The 10,065-nt window shown below is 39.7% G+C and overlaps 1 long non-coding RNA gene across 1 annotated transcript; it reads left to right on the top strand.

Annotated features, from left to right (window-relative positions):
* Positions 1-611: 611 nt before the first annotated feature.
* LOC123971784 lies at positions 612-5,606 on the top strand. Its single transcript, XR_006825286.1, has 4 exons — positions 612-744; positions 3,644-3,724; positions 4,188-4,390; positions 5,241-5,606. It is a non-coding gene; the product is annotated as an uncharacterized LOC123971784 (long non-coding RNA).
* The last annotated feature ends 4,459 nt before the right edge of the window (positions 5,607-10,065 follow it).

Consider the following 10,065-nt stretch of genomic DNA (forward strand, 5'->3'; position numbering starts at 1 on the left):
TTAATGAGAGCCATGCACACACTAAGCCTTGTTATTGTGTTTCCATTAGAGAAAAACTGCAAATTCACTGCTATACAAGCAAAAGAAAAGTTTTAATCAGGGCCAGATTACCCTTCTAGGAAGGCCAGGGGCAAAAATTAAGTGTGGGCCTTTTGGATCCCTCATTTCTCCCGATCTCTGTGCAACATCTATCCTGTCACCAAAAACTAGATTTTGACACCGATTTGGGCCCCTCTATAAGATAGAGTCTTAAAATCATTAAGGCCCATATCATTTCAGTTTATATTGTGCTTTAGTGGTCCATATAACCAAACAATGTTGCAATTGATCAAATTACCACAAACTAATTGACACATAATGATCCTGTGGCATTCGCGGTCCCTGGGTCCAAGGGTATAATTTCGACTCGGGAAACCAAACCTATACTCTTACCCTGGGCCTACATTCCGAGTGGATATGAAGCCAGGGGAATTGACGTTGCGGGGCAGTTGGTCTGGCCGGACCGGCAGTAAAGCAGTGCACGTGGTGATTAGCCGATAGGCACCTGTTGGTGAGTCGCAGGTGTGTTATGCTTTTGTCCTCCACATGAAGAGCTGGCACACTGCATGTGTGTTGTCCTGCCATGATTGCTTTATCCGTCAAGAGAGCCCGGGGTCAGGGTTGCAGTGTAGCAGGTGGTGACTGCCGTTACAAAGAGAGCCCCATGTAACGTTGGGGGAGGCTAACTTTGTCGGGGAGATCCAGGTAGGGATCGGCTGCGTAGTTGGTGCGATTTGAACATGTTTCTATTATGTTTTATTCATACATGTACACAATAATGTGAGTGCAACAACTGTATAGAGTTTTGTTTTGTTCTGTTCTGATGGTCTGGCTTAGAGCTCATCCTGCGTGTGGGATAAACTTGCCCATTGACTGTGAGCTCCCCTTGCGCTGGGTTAACGTGTCTGCTGGTTATTATATTAACTGCATGTCAGCTAGTGTGTTTTATGGGCTCATTGATATCTCAGCCAATCTGTCTCTTTGTGCTTCACATTGTTTTAATACCTTTCTTTTGGATTAATAAAGGTTTAGATTTTATTATAACTGCTTTCCAGTAATACTTGCCTTCAGGATGCTAGGGACCTGTTGTTTGTGGCTCCAAGGGGTCCTCCACTATATTCCCATTTCTTAGCTGTCCATCAGTTATATTTAACCTCCATTTATTGTATTTCACCTATTTAACCAAGAATGACAGAGCTAGAGACTGATGTAATGAATTTCATGGGACTGTAGGATTAGGGTATTTGGCTCTTAGAAATTATACTGTAGATTGCATGTGCTTCATTTATTGGTAGTATTTATTTAGACAATGTTCAAATATATATATTTGCTTAGTGTTTGGGGCCCTACATACAAGCTTCAGATAGCTTAAAAAAGGATGTCCCTTTTCACAAATTTCTTATTACTGTACTTCTATTTGAATGTTATGTGAATAAACTGAACTGAGCTTGGCATCCTGCAGCGAATAAGACTAAAACTAATAAAAACTAAAGTAAAACTAGCAAACCCACGTTAAAAACTAATTAAAACTAAACTGAAATTGAAAACAAAAAGTCAAAATGAAATAAAAATAAAAACTAATGAAAAGTCCCCAACTACTATTATAACCTTGCTTCCAGCACACCTATAGCTGGGAGTGATGGCAATTCTGTCACAGAAACACTACTTTGGGGACTAGTTCTGGGGACCCTGCAATGTCACGCCTTCCCCCTGTATGGACAGTAGCTGGATGTGTGGTGCGTTCAAGCACAATAAATTATATTTGTTTTATGAACACGCTTTAGAAACAGTGGGGAATTCCCTCCTGATCTTTACTCCTGGAAAGTGACAGAATTATCTGGCCAGCCATAGACCAAGCAGAGTTTCTGTGAAGAAGCTTAATGAGGTGACCAATGCCATTCATCTGAGACTCTGGATCGTTATCCTGCGACATGTCTCCCCTGAGCTGTCTGAGTCTGTATTTCCTGTACTACATGAGCCTTGAGTGGAACATATGAGGAGCTACGCCGATGTCTAGCAGCCATCTTTTGAAGGGACTTGCCTTGATATTATCAAGGGAACCAATGATTCCTGAATAGAAGGTGTGGGCCCCATGGTATTGTAATCACACACCAGGGTGAGTTATGACAACGACAAAACCTAGTTTAGAGTGAATCCACTAACATTTTGTGCCTGGCCATTGGACTAAATTAGTTCTACTGTCAAGACAATGGGACAGTCCAAAAACTCCCCCCATCCACCAGCTCCAGCCCACGAGTCCCCCCTACTTCACAACAGCAAGGGCCTGGGTCTCTGCACAACTGCCTCCTCGGAGCCCCCCACCTCCACAATGATCACTCTTTTCATCCTGGAGAAGGATGTTAACACACAGTCCTGCACAAAACGTCTTTTCTCTAAACTTCATTCAGAAAACAGTGTCGTGCAATGTTGAGCAGGTGTAGAAAAACACATGTTAGATAAAGAAGAATGTTTTTAAAAAACGACATGTTAAAATATTATATTTTCCAAGTAACAAAATGCAAAGTCAATGGCAGAAGAAAGATTTAAATAAAATCAATATTTGGTGTGACAACCATTTGCCTTCAAAACATCATCAATTCCTCTAGGTACACTTGCACATAGTTTCTGCAGGAACTCAGCACCTCAAACATCTTGGAGAACTACACACAATTGTTGCCGGCCTAAAACTCCTGCACTGTACTGTATACAGGTATATTTTTTAATATTTTTGTTTCTATTTGTTTTTATTTATTATTTTCATTATTATTACTTTTTATCTCACTGTATTTATTGTTATGCACCTAAAAATCCTTGTATGTGAAAACCTTCTTGGCAAAAAACCTGTTCCTTTTACCTGTGTTTTGGTCTCACACCACATCCTGATGAAAAATATCTGGATCTTTAGCTGCTCAATGTGACATTATATTCACTAGCTAGATGCCAACTCCGTCTGCTGTTTGGTGCTCAGCAGGTAGAGCACCACGGGTTTGTCACTTTAAACTAAATGATGTCATACTACACTGTTAAGCTATGCAAATAAAATTGAGACAAAAACTCAAACATGCAGATTATACATACGCATTGTAATTGTAATACAAAAGTGTGTACCTATTTTTAGACAAACTAACCTAACCATCTTTCATTCTCCATGCTAACATCATTATCACATTTACATGTGTTTCGTCTGACCTGCACTAACCTGATGTCTGCCATAAGTTTTTTTTAATCCAATAACTACCTTTGAAAGATTTAGAGTGCATTTGTTTGCCGCAGGAAACAGTACCTCCTAATTTCCATTCCACTTCTCACTCTGCAGGTTGCTTCAGAGGAAGCCATCCAGTTTTCTGCTGTGATTGACAGCTCTGAGACACCTCGCGATGACTCCTCTGCCTCTGTCATGTTTCGTCTCTTTCTGTCTTCTCTCCTTTTCCCTTTGATGCTCTTTGTCTTTCTAGCATACATGTATGCCTCTCCTTAACCTCCCGAGGGATCTCTCTATCCCCTAGCCCTTGGAAAATAAAGGAGTGCATGCAATAAAAAGCTAGCTGAACGAGAAAATATATATATAATTTCTGTTTTCTCTTTATTCTTCCGACTGCTTCAGGTTTGCTGCAAAGGCATCAGAGGCACACTCCGTAAGCCCCCTACTGACTGACAGCTCCAGAGCCTATTATGCCAACTTTTTGTAAGCCACCGCACCTTGTGACCTTCTGTCCTGAGACAGAAATGAACTGGAAGTATCAGATGTGCACATTTTCAAACACACCAATTGTTTTGAGTGGCCAAGTGCCTTGAAGCTTCTTGGATGTTTTCAATGTTATCAATTTTGGGAGCATAACAAAAGAAGGGTTTTTTATGGTTTCAAAAGCAGCAGTTGAAAATGTATATTTCTTTCACATTATACTGTCATTATGATTTTTAAGTCCTCCCCTTTCGGTCTTATAGCTGTATAAAACAGGAAACATGCCTTTGCATAACCAATGAACTGATTATAGCTTGCAAAATTACCAAATGTAAGTTTAAACGTCATTTCTAACTCACGCACACCAGGTGTGTGTGCGGTTATTGTTCCCCTCCTCTTTTTATCCCTCTCATTCTCTTGTCTTGCCCTCTTCCTCTTTGTGTTCTGATCTCTGTCCCACTCGCAGACAGACACCCAGCCAAGTGAGGGTGTGCAAAGATGTTATCATCCTGCTGCCTGCTGAGAGAGAGAGAGAGAGACAGCCGACTCAAACCAAGTTGGCACGTGGGAGCGAGAGCTCCAGGGAGCGCCACGTGGGAATCGACAAGTACCGTCCGCTGACCCCTCCCCTTACAGGGCAAACTGCCAACTGTGCATAAGGGGAATTTGGTTAGTGTGCAAATTTTCATCCAACTGTGTTTACATAAGTTAATACATCTTGAAAATATATCAATCCCTGCTTTACCTAATCTATGGTGGTCAGGGCCGTAACCAGGTTTTAGACATAGTGAGCTCCTACTCCTGTTCACCTTCACATTTTGACAGAGTGCAGGTTGACGGCTAGCTTGCTCGTCATTGAAATGACCAGCAACCAAACGTTCAGTTAATTTGCCGAAATTGACTTCAAATCCATAAACATCTGTTGATCGTGTCATCACAGGTTTTTATAGGATATACATGTAATTAGGGAGTTCCGGACCTCTGTCCTAGCTGGCTAAGGCCATGAAGGCCGGTCCTCATTCATTCATTAATTGTTCGTACCTGTTTTCATTGCATTTACTCACTCATATTTTGTTTAGTAGTTATTAGTTATCACATTTAGTAGTTCTGTGTGTACTATGTAATTTCTATTTTAATAAACCAATCATTTATAAAGAATTGGATTTTGTGCAGCCTTGTCTAAAACTGCTTGCAGCGTTCTCGATAACTGCTCCTCTGATCGACTTCACACTCGACACTGCACTCCCATGGGTCCTCAGCAACACACACACAAAACGAGAAGTTGATCAGATGAGCACTTGGTGGGATTAAATGTTTTAAAATAAAATACCGCTGTTGGCCCATTATATCAGCCTCAGTGTCACAGAAAGACCCTCATCTTCTTTAGCATCTTACATCTCTACCTGACACTCGTCAGCTCCTGTCTCCTCACGTTCCTTATCAGACCTACTCCAACGCTGCTCATGCTTTCTTTACCTCTCTCTCCTTGCCGTTCCCTCTCGGGTGACTTGTGTGTCAGGGTTGACAGATATATTCTGTAGCTGTCCTACCTGGTCCTGTGGGAGAATCGGTGTGTGATGTTGACCCGGGATGACGGATGGCAATGCCTGGAAGACCAACACCTGAGGAGGGAAGGAAGCTGCCCTGCCTGGAGAAGAGGAATCATGTTGACAGTACTGATGATGTCCAGCGTTTAACACAAATATATAACTTGCACTTTATATAAATGTAGGCTTTTGTGTAATAATGTTGATGTCTTTGGAAGTCATGTACTTTTTAAATAGAATGTATTCAATTTACATTTATCTCTTATACATAGCTTATGGCTTTTCTTTTTCCCATATATGTTCAAAAAGATTTTTGTGATCTTTAGGTCTGTCTTGAAGTTTCTATATCTTTGCCTATATCATTCAGTATTCCTGGTGTTCACAAATCATTATTTCCTTTTTGAATAAAAATGATTTTTGTGTCAATACTCTTCTAATGCACAACATGGGTCAAAAATTAAGCTAAGCTAGCAAGCTAATAGTATTGGACATATTTCTCTTTCTCACTATACTTAACTGAAAATCTGGAATTACTGGACCATCCATACTAACACTGGATAAAGAAAATCAAAAGCACAAGAATATTTTCAAATGCACATCAATGTTTAAAGTATATACTGTTCTGTTTATACTGTGAGTTTTACTTTGTTGATCTAGCTAACATAGGCTAGCTAGAATAGAAAATAGTATTGGACATATTTGTCTTTCATTAGTAATGATATCAAGGTAACCTTAATCTAACAGTTTATGGGTAAAACGATAAAAATAGACTTAAATGCATCATGTGCAAAAGCAGCCGAGTTGTGAAATGCGGGAGGTGAATATTGGTCTGCACTAAATATATTCATAATAGCAAACATTTACAATTATCAAAAGTTCCTCTCAAATTCCAGAGTGAAAACATACCGGTCATTTTTGACCCATGTGTGAAAAAATTGATGTAGAAATACAAGAGCTATGTTTGTTTATCCAAAGTAAATAATAATGAATGAAATAAAAGGATTTCAAAAGATATAGCAAAGAAACACTCAGCCATGCATGAGATTATATAGGAAATGAAAACAGGTCATTTTTGACCCATGTTGTGCATTAAAATGGGTTTGCATAGCTTGTGCATCAAAAGGTAAAAGACATTACAGAAGTAAGAGGTTCATATACAGATACAAAACTGAAACATTATTAACAAAATCTAATTTAATCTATTGAAAGCAGACTCTGGGCGCTCTGGGCGATGATAATGATTGAAATATTTTTTTTTTTTTCGCCGTTTTAACTCCAAAACCCGCTGATGTTGTTGGTCCGAGTCTAAGCGGGCGCCATCTTTATTATTGCACAATACCTGGAAGCTGCCTGTCTGCTGTCGTCTTTTCTGCAGAGAGGAAACATGCCGCTTGAGAACATACAGTGTTTTTTGCCATTTGCCATAGGTTGTATGGACTGAAAAAGTGTTTTAAAGATATCTATCAATAAAAGTCAGTATTTTAACAATAAATATTGGCAAAATATGGAAATTCGCCTGGTATATTTGAAAATGTTGTATGATAACTGTTGTATTTTAGTTTATTTTCATCAGATTTACAGTTACAATTGCATTCTAGGTGTATTAGAAGATATTCAGTTGCATTAAAAGCAAACTCAGGATGGTTTTGATGGTTTATTGCATCAAAATATAGCTTTTTTACCAGGCGAGGATAAAAATTTCAGATTTTTTCTTTATTGCATCTCCATGTAGTCTGTAAAAGTTTAAATTATTATGCATCTAGGCCAAATGGTTGAGGAGTTATTCCTGATTCATTTTGGGTATGCGATTTTAGGCGTCTGTTTTCATCAGGTTAAATTTAAATTCTTAATTTAATTTTTATGCACTAAATGTGATGTAATGCTGATAAAGCCAAGAACAGTAAACTTTTATTCAGAGCAATAGAAAGCATCCTGACTGGAAATATCACTAACTGGCATGGGATGTACATGGCCCAGGACAAGAGGGCTATGCAGCGGGTGATTAAAACTGCTCAGAAGATCATTGGTACCCATCTCCTGAGCATCAGTGATATCGGAGAGATGAGTGCCTACCTTGTTTGTGTCGCACTGGAGTGAACTAGACCGAATATGTGCGATGTCTCTCCTACATACTCAGTGCCACTCAGCATTAAGCTCAAAGTAGCTGAGCCTTTCTCTATATATCTATGTCACAATTTATGCTATGTATAGTGGCCCTTTATTATAGGTTGCCAAAGAATGTGTGTATTCATTTTCATTACTCCTGCAGTGGGTTTTATGATTAACTGATCAACTGAAAGTTTTTATTTCACCAACACCCTACAACTTAGAACTGAGCAGGTCTGTAGTTCAAGCCATAAAGTAGCCACCATGCAGAGTATAAACTCTTTGAACCACCGGTTGATATAAGAACAAAGAGGTCCTCTCTCTCCATCTTTTTATACAATCCATCTTGTTTCCTAGAGTGCAATGAGTATAGTATGCAGTATGTAGTTTCTAAATGGTGCAACTTCACTGCATACTGCGTATATCATCACTCAGAAACCTGTAGATATCGACACAATAAACTTGTCATCTTTCCAAAAATTACTATATCCAAACTCATTTTCCCTGTCTTGAGTGAGAGAGATGGTGACATTATGTGTTTTAAGAGAGAGAGAGGTCAGACCAACTTCAGTGGAATTAAGGTTTCAGTGTGTGTGTGCTTGTGTTTATTTTGCCGCACCACAGGGTACACTTTATCATGCAGGTCACCCTCAGGATTAATGTTTTCATTTGAACCTCTGATAAAGAAGTATCGATTTTGCTTAATCACACTCTCAATATGAGAAATCCACTGCGTAACATTAAATGTACCAGTGAACTATTGATCTTTGTTTTGGGTCAAAAGCAACAAGGATTTGATGCAAGGCTGAAGTATTTGACACAGAGCAGCACGAATCCTAAAGTTGCGCCACCTGGACAAACTGACTGTAGAAAACCATTATTACTTTTGATTTTCTCGTTGTTGCAGATTAACATTTTAGCTCTACTCACAGAAAGAAGGCAGAGGCCCACAAGACCAGTGACTGAAGGGATCCCTGGAGGGAGCTCATCCCAGCCGATTACTCCCAGGACACAAGTTCCTACATTACATTTAAATATTTGTGTGTATATTTATAGTGTATATGCATAGATTCCTTTTTCAATGTCTCCCAACAGTCGCAGGTGTCATCTGCCTCGTTGAGCCTTGTTGAAACAGAATGCTCTCCTTCATCACAGGATGATGATGATGATGATGATGATGATGATGATGATGAAGACATGTTGTCTGCTGCCACAGAGCAGCATTCAGAGAGACCTACAGAGGGATACATCTTAATGTTATGCATGGCAGCTATCAATAGTTTTAAAATATGTACACTGAAGTGAGGAGAACAAACAATGAATGGAAAAACAACGTGCACATTCTTATCTTCTTTAACCGGGCATGACTGGGCATTACCAGGATTATTGTCAGTCTACCTCCACAGCTCACCGAGATGTTCAGTAAGTGCCAGGTTGATTCGGCATAGAACTGTAGAATTAAATGTCATCCTTATGTTTTCCCAGTTACCAGTTACTCATCAAGAAAATGGCAATGTCAGTTACAAGTGGGTGCATGGTCACAGGTGAATTATGTTAATTGTTAAATAATTCTAATTGCTGCATGTGTGTTTGTAGGAAATAAAGAAAACCAACAATGCGAATGATTTGTCAGCTTGGGGTGGTGCTAGCTTTATCCGTGAAGTCATTCCAGCAAATGATGTCTCTGACAGCTCTTCTATCTTGGACATCTGCAGGGTGGATGGGATGTTCTTCCTCAGAATCGTTCATTTGTACGGCAGGATGGTGCTCTCCTCTAATTGTGCAAATATTATGAAGAACAACACATGCCACAATAATGTCACATGCCCTCTCTGGGTTTACCCTGACTCTATGTAGGTACCAGAACCGGGCTTTCAGCATGACTATTGTCATCTCAACCCGGGCTTTAGTGCTGCAGTAGGCCCCATTAAAATGCTGTTGGGGGCCCAGCTCAGGGTCAGGGTAAAGAGTAAACAGAGAGGGCTGCCTTGGTTACTCTCTGTCACCAAGCAGGTGGCCATCAAACTCACCTTTAATTATATAGTGAGGGAGACAAGGGAATGTTATTTATACAAAGCTTTACTTACTATATGCAAATATGGTGCTCATATTAGTTAAGATATTAGTATAGAGGGATGCATGGTCTTTGTTATTGTTATTCTTTGTTAAGCCCACATAAGCCCATAGTTCACCACCAACCAGTTTCCATTTTGAGAAACATGAAAAAACACTAGTGATCATAGTTAAATGTACAGTGGGGGAAATAAGTATTTGACCCCTTGCTGATTTTGCAGGTTTGCCCACTTACAAAGAATGCAACGATCTACAATTTTAATCATATGTACATTCTAACAGTGAAAGACAGAATCCCAAAGAAAATTCCAGAAAATCACATCATATGAATTTATTAAAATTGATAACCATCTGATGAGGAAAAACAAGTATTTGACCCCCTGGACAAACAGCATGTTAATATTTTGTAGAAAAGCCATTATTGGCCAGCACAGATGTCAAACGGTTTTTATAGTTGGTGACAAGGTTTGTGCACATTTCGGCAGGGATGTTGGCCCACTCCTCCCTGCAGACAGCCTCCAAATCATTCAGGTTCCGAGGTTGTCGCCTGGCAACTCGAATTTTAAGCTCCCTCCAAAGATTTTCAATTGGATTCGGTCTGGAGACTGGCTAGGCCAC

This window comes from Micropterus dolomieu, linkage group LG05 (assembly GCF_021292245.1).
Source record: "Micropterus dolomieu isolate WLL.071019.BEF.003 ecotype Adirondacks linkage group LG05, ASM2129224v1, whole genome shotgun sequence".
NCBI lineage: Eukaryota > Metazoa > Chordata > Actinopteri > Centrarchiformes > Centrarchidae > Micropterus > Micropterus dolomieu.